This window comes from Oryzias latipes, chromosome 23 (genome assembly GCF_053564925.1).
Source record: "Oryzias latipes strain Hd-rR chromosome 23, Olatipes_Hd-rR_3.1".
Lineage (NCBI taxonomy): Eukaryota > Metazoa > Chordata > Actinopteri > Beloniformes > Adrianichthyidae > Oryzias > Oryzias latipes.
In genome coordinates this window covers 25,567,497-25,577,643 of record NC_136259.1, presented here as the reverse complement: position 1 = coordinate 25,577,643, position 10,147 = coordinate 25,567,497, and the positions used below count along the sequence as shown (strand labels likewise).

The following is a 10,147-nucleotide window of genomic DNA, read 5'->3' as shown; positions in this document are numbered from 1 at the left end:
CACAGACTGAGGAGCCAGACCGTTCGAACATTTAAAAACCTTGAGTAAAATCTTTTAAATGATTCCAAAAGACACAGGCAGGCAGTGAAGAGAGCGTGATATTGGAGTGACACGCTCACACCGTCTGGTCCACGTTGACAGGAGGGACGCTGAATTCTGAACCAGCTGGAGACGGCAAAGCAGAGACCGGTACAATACCACTGTACAGAGAGTTACAGTAGTCCAGACTGGAGAAGATCACAGATGGATCACTTGTTCCAGAGCCTGAGGAGGAAGACATGGCTTCACTTTGCTGATTAGCCTCGAGTGATAAAAACTAGACTGTCCTCCATCATCAGAAAAACGTTACAAGACACCAAAAACATCATTTTCATCTTTACGGCTTTAAGGTTGAGACCTGAACGCCTGGAAAGCTTTGTGTTCTCTGTACTTTTTCTATACGTGTTCTGGCTCACAGTGACGGATGCTTTGATCCTCGTCGCTGCGACTGAAACATCAGATCAGGATCTACTTCAGGTTGTACGCCCCCAAACCCCCCACCGTGGAGTTTCACATCACAGTTAGCAGAGCGAGTGGGCGGGGCTCCACGCTTACCTGACTTCATCCATCACACACACGCGGATCCAGCTTCAGTCATTCTGGACTGTCACTCTCACTTCTGAATGACATTAATAACGGGTGTGAGGGTGGTGGGGGGCGTGGGTCCGCGCTGACCCAGATTTCTTAACGACTTCTCTGATATGTGGTGAATTTAGAGCGACATTGACACGTCTAATATATTAGTAACGACCTTTTTTTAATCTATTTGTGTAATGGCTTTTAAATGGGATTAGTCGGGTCAGGTGGCGCCATGACGACGCCTTGTGGGTATTGAACCTGCTGACACACATCAGTGATGATGAAGAGCTGCAGAAATGAGGAGGAGGAAGAAAAATTGCTGCTTCAGTGATCAATCGTGTTTCTTCTCTTATTTATTGTGCAGGACTTTAATGAAAGTCCCTTCCCTTTCAGATGGCGGCGAGCGCTTGTTTGCGCGCCTGTCCCGTTGAAGGACGCCTCCTTGTTTGCTCCTCACGGATGATGGCGGCTCCTCAACCACCAGGACTGCTGGTTTCTGCTGGTTTGACTTTTATTGAGATGAAGCTCCAACAGAAAACTGAAACACAAAGATCAACCCGATAAATCATGATCCCCATCAAAAACACAGTTAACAGACAAATGCTTCAACCAAAAACCAATCATGCTGAACCTCAGTCACATGTGTCCATCCATCCAGGTTTTTGGGTTGTCCTAGTCCGTGGAGGGTTGTATGGGGGGGTTGCATCTTAAGGGGAGGTGTGTCTTGCAGTTCCCTCGAGGCTCATACGACAACCTGATGGGACGTCATGAAAGTGGAACGTACCATTAGCGTGCGTGTGATCTGTAAGTGCCCATAGCACGTCTACACAAACTGCACTCTGATTGTTAGCATTTCCCCCATGCTAACAGTCAGGCTGCAGCAAGGAGCGCGCACGTATCACGTGCACAGCGTTAACGGGATCCTTGTATAGTCCACAGGTTTTTTGGGTTGAAAGCATGAAAAATCCATGCGAATCCTCTCACCTACTGCCCTCTTACTTGTGGTATAAGTGTTCACTATGACCTGTCTCCTGCAGCATGCCCGTAAAAAAGCATGGAGTCTACCACTTTGATATATCATGCGGGTCATCTGTGTGACCTGTACAGGTTGGATCATTGTTTTTACCCACCAGTATCCTCCCCTATGGGCAGTTGGGACCACGGACTGAACCAAAACACCAACCAATAAATGTAACAACAGACACTAAGTCTGTCAGGTCTTAAACTAACTCTGCCTCTTTTGCAAACATTTTAAGTCAAGGAAAATCTAAGGCACAAATAAATACCTCAGCATGGAGCAAAAAGACAAATGCACCAAATAAGATCAAAAGGTTTGTTTTCTTCGTTCTTCCTTCAACAGGATTTAAGAAAAGTCTTTGGTTTGTTTGTTTGCTTTTGGTCTCAGATAGAATCAGAACTTCTCCTCGCAGCGATCATGAGAACTCCACGGCTTAAAAATAATTTGCCCATCTTTGTCATGTGTTCACTGGTAAACAGACAGCTGGTTGCCATGGCAGCAGGAGAGTATGGTTTGTGTAGAGTAAACATTTATGTTTGACAGTTCTCCTCTGCTGTGGATCGTCTCTCCTGTGCGTCAGCCGCGATGTGACGGCTCCTTCTGTTGACAGCAGATTCCTTCTTTATGTGTTTGCGTTTCTCTGCCGCTGAGTTTAGATTTTCTGCACTGAATAAATCTTTTTGTGTCAAACAGTAGCTCCAGTGTTTTGATTTTGTTTGTCCTCGAGGTTTTGCTTTTCCCCTTTCATGCAGTTTTCCATTTGCACATCAGCGCGAGGAATAGAAATGTTTGTATGGAAAGCTGGAGTGAGCTGTACCTGCAGAGTGACGAGGTTTCACGCTTCACAGAAAGACGGAATGAAGAAAAGCAGAGGGGCAGACGGGGGGAGTAATGAAGCCTGACTCGGTTAGTGCCTCCAAGGTGAGGCTTTTCTTTCTTTAAACACTCTTTTTTCTTTTCCAGGAGAGGTAATTTGAAAGTGTTGGGAGTGTGACGGAGCCCCTCTGAGGACGGTTTAAAGCAGAAATCCTGCAGCTCCTCGCGGCCAGAGCAGAGCGTTTCCCAGGGATGAACGTCTTCTGGAGGCTCGCTCCTCGCTCGCCGTCTGCCTCGTGGCTCTCAAAGTGTCCACGGTGGGATGCTGAAGGATTTCTGCTGCTGGGAAAAGTTTGGGTCAGAGGTTCCACCAGGGCTCTGAATCAGCGCTGTTATTGTAGCGAGTTGTTATGGCAACGGCTTGGATGCTGCAAGCTGGGGGTTGCTGGGTCAGCTTTTGTGCTGAATTGATCTGTCAGGTCCACCTCCTCTGCAGTTATGATAATTTATGGTGATTAGTTGGATGTTTGTTTGGTCGTCTGTAGCTGACGGAGAAGCAACTTTGGGTGTCAACGTTTAGAAACAGATTTTTGATTACATTTTTCTGCAAAAAACATGAAAAAGTTGAGCAAAATGTTGCTGCAAAATAACAAACTAACAAACTCCTGATTTGCCCGCTGGACGACAACGAGGAACCGAGGCAGATTTAGATTAAAATGATGGTTGACAAGCTGCAGGAAAGGTTCCTGATCTGCTTTTAAATAAGATGACATTGGCTGTGTCCAAACCGGAGGACTGCGTTCCTCCTGGGCTGCAGTTGAAGGCCGCTTACGTCACAGCGCCACCACAAATGCTGTCCAAATCAACTACTCCTTCAAACGCGGCCAACGAATATGGTCTTCTTCCTTCTGATTTCGTCTGATGTTTCCTTCAATGCTGTCCATATAGTCATGGTGCCTCTGGCAGCTCTCTTCCCCCTCCCCTCTCTGCTTGGTTCCTGATTTCGACTCAGCTGTGTCCACTCACCTCATCATGCCTCCAGACCTTCTTAAAGAGATCCAGAACCAGTATTCTTCTCCAGTTCATTGCCCCTGATGGTGCATAGCCTGGTTGCTAAGTTTACTTAGTCCATGTATCTTTGCTCTCGTTTAACCCCGTTCTAAGCCTCGTTCTCAGGACATCATTACCACAAGTGGTCACCTGAGTCTCCAGCCTTCCTGAATAACAGTTCCTCACGGATCCATCCTGTCACGCCACGAGCCACTGTTGAACCTCCAGTCTCGCAACGAGCCATCATCCAGCCTCCCGCTTCGCCACAACTCAACCGGACATAAATAAACCTTATAACCACCCCTGTTTTCCTTCCAGGTTCCAGCGTCTGGGTCTGGCTCGCCTAGCTTGTCACGACACATATCCCAAGATGCATTGCGATTGAACCCGGATATTTTCTGACAACAACAGTGGACTGTGATGCAGGACCCGGAGTTGGAAATAATTACTCATTTTTGTCATTACACCTCCAAGATTAAAAGTTGGAACAAATAAGTCAGGAGAATGTCCAAGCCTGGTTCATTACTGTTTGGGACTCACGGTTGCTAAGCGACAGGACATTCGCTGATGGAACGGCTGGAAATTCCAATTCACAGCCGTTAACATCCAGCCCACCCGCTTGACGAAGGACCCGGCCAATGCCGCCCGGGAATGCCGCGGCCGTTGAAGGACGCGGCCTTCAAATTTGGACAGACCCGTTGAAGAATAGAACCATCCACAGTAAGCAAACAGGAAGTAAACACGGAGCACTTCGTCATTTAATTCCTGGTTGTAAACTGATGCACACAGAGGAGCAGAAATGCATTTTTCAGGATTAGGATTTCCAATTTTCAGAAAGATCTTTGTCTCAGTCAGTTTAACTGCTTTAGACTCATTAGAAAACAGTAGAGAACTTACCATGTGAACAACAGCATGGAGATGTTTCTCTGTGTTCCTTCATCTCTTAATGGTCCCCAGTCAGACAGGATCATAAGACATGAAAAGTCAGATTTATTTCCAGCACATTTTTCTCAGTTTTTTGTGTGGAAGCTCAAAAACTCAAAATCCATTGGTGGTTTCCTCCAAACAGCTGAACAGATCTGCTCCCCAGAAGACCTGATTTAATCAGGGGAACCTCAGCTCTGAAGGGTTTTTGTTTTCTCTGTTGGTTGGTCCCTCATTTCATTCTCACTCGGGGTCGAAAATGATTTTGGAGCAAATTAGTGACAACATTTCCTTCAAACGTGTTTTAGTTTCTGGGTTCTTCGTTCTTTCAGGAGTTTGACCTCAGAACGTCAGAAGATCCTCCTGACTTTCAGGGTTGAATTTGATCGATTAACGTTTATGATAAATGTACTAATAATCAGTCAGAGGGTGGGGTTATAGCCTGATCAACTTTACCTTCACTGACAGAGGAAGGGTTCAGTCCCACAAACCAGAGTAAAGCGTTTTTGCCCCTCCCAACACGATGAAGAACTCGAGTCAAACTCGTCCAACGGCTGTTTTACTGCTGAACTCTGTGGCCGTTTGAGAATCAGAAACAGAACCAAACCTCGTCCCGGATCAATACCTTTGCCTCAAACACAGACTCAGCAGATCGATCTGTGCTCTGAACTCCACCAGTTATTGATCAGATTCGATTGAACAGGTAGAAATTTCATAGCGTGGTGTGTATTAGACGCTTTCATCCAAACATACTTAAAGACGCACTCTGATTAGAAAATCCTGCTTTTGGAGTTTTTCACATGTTCTTGTGGGGTTTCTCTGATGATGGAGGACATCATCAGTTTTTCTTTATTCAAACCTTTGTGAATCAGGAGCATCTGAAAAAATGCTGTTTGAAAAAGATCGTTTTTGTGATGTAGAAACCACGCTGGGCGGGGCCCCAGTCTCCCAGCTCCGCCCCTTTCTGATCATCCACTGTAAGACAAAAAGATCCATGAACGTCTTTGTTTTCCTGGTCTGAGCTGGAATCTGGATCAGAACTGGACGAATGGATGGATCTGATGTTGCTGCCATTTCTGTTGCACCTCTAATGTTAGGCGGGGGTGTGGGGGGCCGCAAGCTGACAGGGGAGGGCGTAAATAACTGGGTGACAGGAAGGTGGCGCCTGCAGAAAAAAAATCACATTTTCTTTTTATTTTAGCTAAAAACAGCATTACCATGATTAAAAGACGATTGGGAACACTTTGAAAATAGATCAGAAGATGATTTATGTCGTGGTTTTACAATTGGGTGATATCAAGGTCTGCCTATGCAAGATTTAAACCCTCAACCTTCAGATGAGCAGACTGCTACATAAAAGGAATCTGAGAAATAAAAAATGTCAAGAAAAAACCTTAAATTAAACTTCTGATTTTTATTGATTTGGTTTATTGGTTTATTAATTGCAGACAATAAAACAAGAAATCCCACAAATATATCAAAGTAATTTCAGAAATAAAAAAATGCATTAAATTAAAAAACAAAGAGAAATAATGAAAAGTGAAGAGAAAGACGTCGTCATCATAAATAGAGCAGAAATGCAAACACACTTAGGTCACATTAGATAAATATATCGATTATATACTAAAAATCATTAAGTAAAATCAAGTAGATGCAAAACACTTTGAATTTTAAGCTTTTTGAAAATGTCTTAGGTTTGATTTAGCGTTTTCTTTTCTAAAACATGAATTTGTATTTGAAGAGCCTTTCAGCACATGAAAGCCAGCCTGAGTGTCCTCCATCCCATCGTAGCATCATTTTTCTGTCTCTAGAAATACACCCACCTTCCTAGAAAACATCATTTCAGCCCAGAAAGTGAAGAAGTGTTCAATTTGTCCTGGCAGAGACAGCTGCTCACCTCCTCACTTCAGAGGTGTTTGTCTCACACACCCACATCATTGCACATCTGTGTGTGTGTGTTTACGCTGCAATTTCCATGACCCTCCTTGTTACCGTGACAATCTGGAGAAAGCAGAGGTCAGAAATAATTGAATCAATCTCCCTGCTCAGCTGCAGCTTTTCCTCCTTTGAGCTTTTCTTTTTTAACCCCCTGTGACCCACCGGACTCGCTGCTCATCCTTCCGAGCTTTTCCTGTTTAAAAACTAAACAACAGAGAAAATACAGAAATGCAGTTTTCAGGGTTCTTTTTTTTTTTTTTTGCTCCCCAGGCGCAGGAATCTGACCTCCCCCCAGAGAAAAAATGAGCAGGAGGGAAACAAAGCGCTGCATGGAGGCTGAGCAGAAACGCCTCCCTGCTGCTGGAAGTCTGGTCTGGAGAAACTTTAAATGAGCGTCTGCGACTCTGCAGCCGAGCTGCCGCCATCAAAGCCAGTTCCTCCTGTTGTCACATGTCTGTGCGGCGCAGCGTGAGCGCCGTTTTACAGGCAGACGCTCAGCAACAGAACCTCTGACTCCAGGACTCTGGACCCGATTGAGGAACCTGATATGTTAAAAAGATGTTTTCGTGAACGGGGAATGAATAGATGAAGCAAAATGGAGATGTTCTGGATCTATTTATAGTTGGAAAATTGCACAAAGGATTTCACCTTCATTTATGTCTGCAAGTTTTAAGCCCCACCCAAATTGGAAACTCAAACTAAGTCGGTAAGAACTGGACCTAGTTAAAAACATGTACAAAATAATGATAATTTAAAACTTTTCCAGAAAATAAACTTTTCTTCTTCCTGCAGCAGCAAAAATCTTGATCTAGCTGTCTGTGGGAGGAGCCGACTCACCACTGCAGCATCGTTTGATTGCTGAGAAGACTAAAAATGTCTGAATTCTTATTGGAGTCCTCACTAATTCAGCCGAGAGGTTTTTAATTCCGTCGTCGGCTCCCTCAAAACGTGAGGGTCCGAATGTTCATTTAAAATGATGTCGGAACTATTTGAACCATTACTGACGTTCAGGAGGAGCGATGGTGATGCACACGGTGGTGCAGTGGCCGGCACGGAACCAAACTCTGGTCACATGTCTCCACGCTCCATCAGTCCATAGATTACCGGTAGTTATCCAGATGGATCAGTGAACCCGTAGAGAGAAAATGTTCATGCTGCGGGTGACGGGTCGTAGTGAACACTTAACAGCTTGTACTGTTCACACTGGCATGTGATGCACATCAGAGATCACTTGTACGGTGTTCACACTGGACAAGCAGGGAGGGGCTTCTTCTCCTTCTTCTTCTTTTACTGCTGTTTACTTGCTGTTTACTTGTCCGCCACCTACATTTGGAGGAGTCTTGGTGTTAAATCTCTTGGCGGTGTAAATCTGGTGGTTGTTTCAATTTTTTTTCCTTTTCAGCTCTTTGGCGATATATGAAAAACTTGGTGTTCCAGCTGGGCACAAACTATTATCATAACCATTTCTCCACCATGATCAAATTTCAAATGGTTGGTAATTCAATGTAAACGTCACTACTAAATCCAAGTCCCTGATTGGTTAAAGTTCTGGTGTAATGGCAACGCGGCATTCATTGGCAGCGCTTTTTGTTCGTAAAGCCCAGAGACTGTCGTAAAAACCTGCATGGCGACGCGTGAACACTAGAATTTTGAAGGCTGAATCTTGAAACATGCGTTTACGTGCAAAGACTTTTCATTGGAAGTGGGGCGGTGTGAATGTAGCTAAAGGTAAGTGTAGGGTGTCACGGTGCCTGTCAGTTCACCTCCCCCTCCCACAGCTCTCCTGCTCTGCTGATTGGAACCAGCTGACCTTCATCTCTTTATCACCCTGCCAACTTTCTTAAGGGAGCTTCTCACCAGAATCCAGCGCCAGTTCGTTATACTCACTCCGGTGCTTATGTCTGGCCTTTTAGTCTTTGCTAAAGTGATCAAGTTCCTGTTACTTACCTCGTCTTGTACTCACCTTCAGGTTTCATCCATGGTCACGCTGGTTCCTCGCTCCACGCTGATTACGCTGTCCTCGGCGTCCACGCCTCACCTCAAGCTGGTCCCGCCGTCCTCAGCGCCCATGCCTTGCTCCCTCTGGTTCCACGGTCCGACGCGTCCTCGCGTCTCCTGTCTCTGGCTCCGCTGTTCTCAGCGTCATCAGCTCCAAAGACTTCAGGATCATTCCACGAAGGAACTGATTATCACACGTAGCATCTGGGTCTGCTACGTCTACGACGTCATGACATAGGGAGGAGACGCAGGCGTGCCAAACAGACATTTCCTGTTTTAGCCCCTCCCAGATTTTGTGCACTCCTGACTGTTAAACATGAGAAAATCAGACAATCAGAGGGTAGTTTGTGTGGACATCCTGCAGGCCCTTACGTATCACATGTACACCGCATGCAAGCACCATTCCCAAGTCAAACAAGGTCACCCAGTTGTTGCTAATTCCTTTATGAAAAAGTGGAGCATGCAAAACTACAAAGTAAAAGAGGAAACTACATCTCTGTGATCCTTTCAGACTGAAACATGTCACAGATTTATTAGAGTTTAATCTGTTCTTGAATTCATGGGAAACGTTTGTTTCCAGAGCATTTCTGCCTGAACTGAGGAGGTGTTTGGCATCCGTTTCTACAGGCCTCTTCTTGGTTTTGACCTTTTCTGAATTTCATGCTCGCCTCTCTCTGAACCTGCCTCCTGTCTCTGTTCATCACCCACCTTTGAAGGCAAAAATCCTTAAATAAATAAAACCTGACAGCCATTCAGATCAGCTGTGGAGGAGCTTCCAACTCCCCCGGAGCCCCAACATCAGGGCAGGTTCTCCACTTGAGCACAAACACATCTGAAGCAGACATGGAGACTGATGTGACATTTATAGCTTCCAAAGGAAACGTTTGTTTTTTTATTTCTTTGACATGACCTTTTTCTCAGGCGGCAGCCTCGGGGTCAACCTCAACTGTGCACGTGTTGAAGGTCAATTCCATTTTAAAGAGGAAATCAGTGAAACTGTAGCAAATAACCCAAAATGATAGAAGTTTTCCGCGTCCACGTCTAACTAACTCCTAAAAACCAATTCCGATAAAGAGTTTTATTCATTTGTTGCCTGTTTTTTCTGTCATGTTTTGATATTTTATATTTCTAAAAAATTAACCAATGTTTCATCGGTTGATTTATAGTTTGGATTAACAGCAGTTTAAGGTCATGGAAATGAAAAAAGCCCAAACCTCCAAGAATTCAAAATTTTTTAGCTTTTCTCAAAGTCATTCATTCATGTTCTTATCCGTTTTTCCTTTTTGGGGTCACAGGGCTGCTGGCGGGCGACTTGCGGGCAAAGGCAGGGAAGATCCTGGACAGGTCGCCAGTCTGTCTCAGTTTTTCAAATCATTTAAAAAAATAACAGCTTAATTCTTCATCACCAGAGTCATCTTCACATCCCCTTCTGATGAGTGGCTACACTCAACCTGGACACAGCTACAGTCAGGACCATAAATATTTGGACAGAGACACATTCTTTCTAATTTAGTTTCTGTACATTACCACAGTGAATTCTAAATAAAACTACTCAGATGCCATTGAAGTGCAGACTTTCAACTTTTATTCCATGGGTTAAACAAAAAGATTGCAGAAAAATGTGAAAAGCTAAAGCATTTTTTAAACACAATCCCTTCATTTCATGGGCTCATCAGTAATTGGACAAATGAAATAACTGAAAACAAAATGCTCATTCCTAATATTTGGTTGAAAAGCCTTTGTTGGCAATGACAGCCTGAAGTCTTGAACTCCTGGACATCAGCA

General features: G+C 44.5%; 1 long non-coding RNA gene across 1 annotated transcript; it reads left to right on the top strand.

The window, feature by feature from the left end:
* Positions 1-2,418: 2,418 nt before the first annotated feature.
* Positions 2,419-9,924, top strand: LOC144989488 (uncharacterized). The gene is made up of 4 exons (XR_013653723.1): positions 2,419-2,557; positions 3,821-4,222; positions 6,635-8,255; positions 8,334-9,924. It is a non-coding gene; the product is annotated as an uncharacterized LOC144989488 (long non-coding RNA).
* The last annotated feature ends 223 nt before the right edge of the window (positions 9,925-10,147 follow it).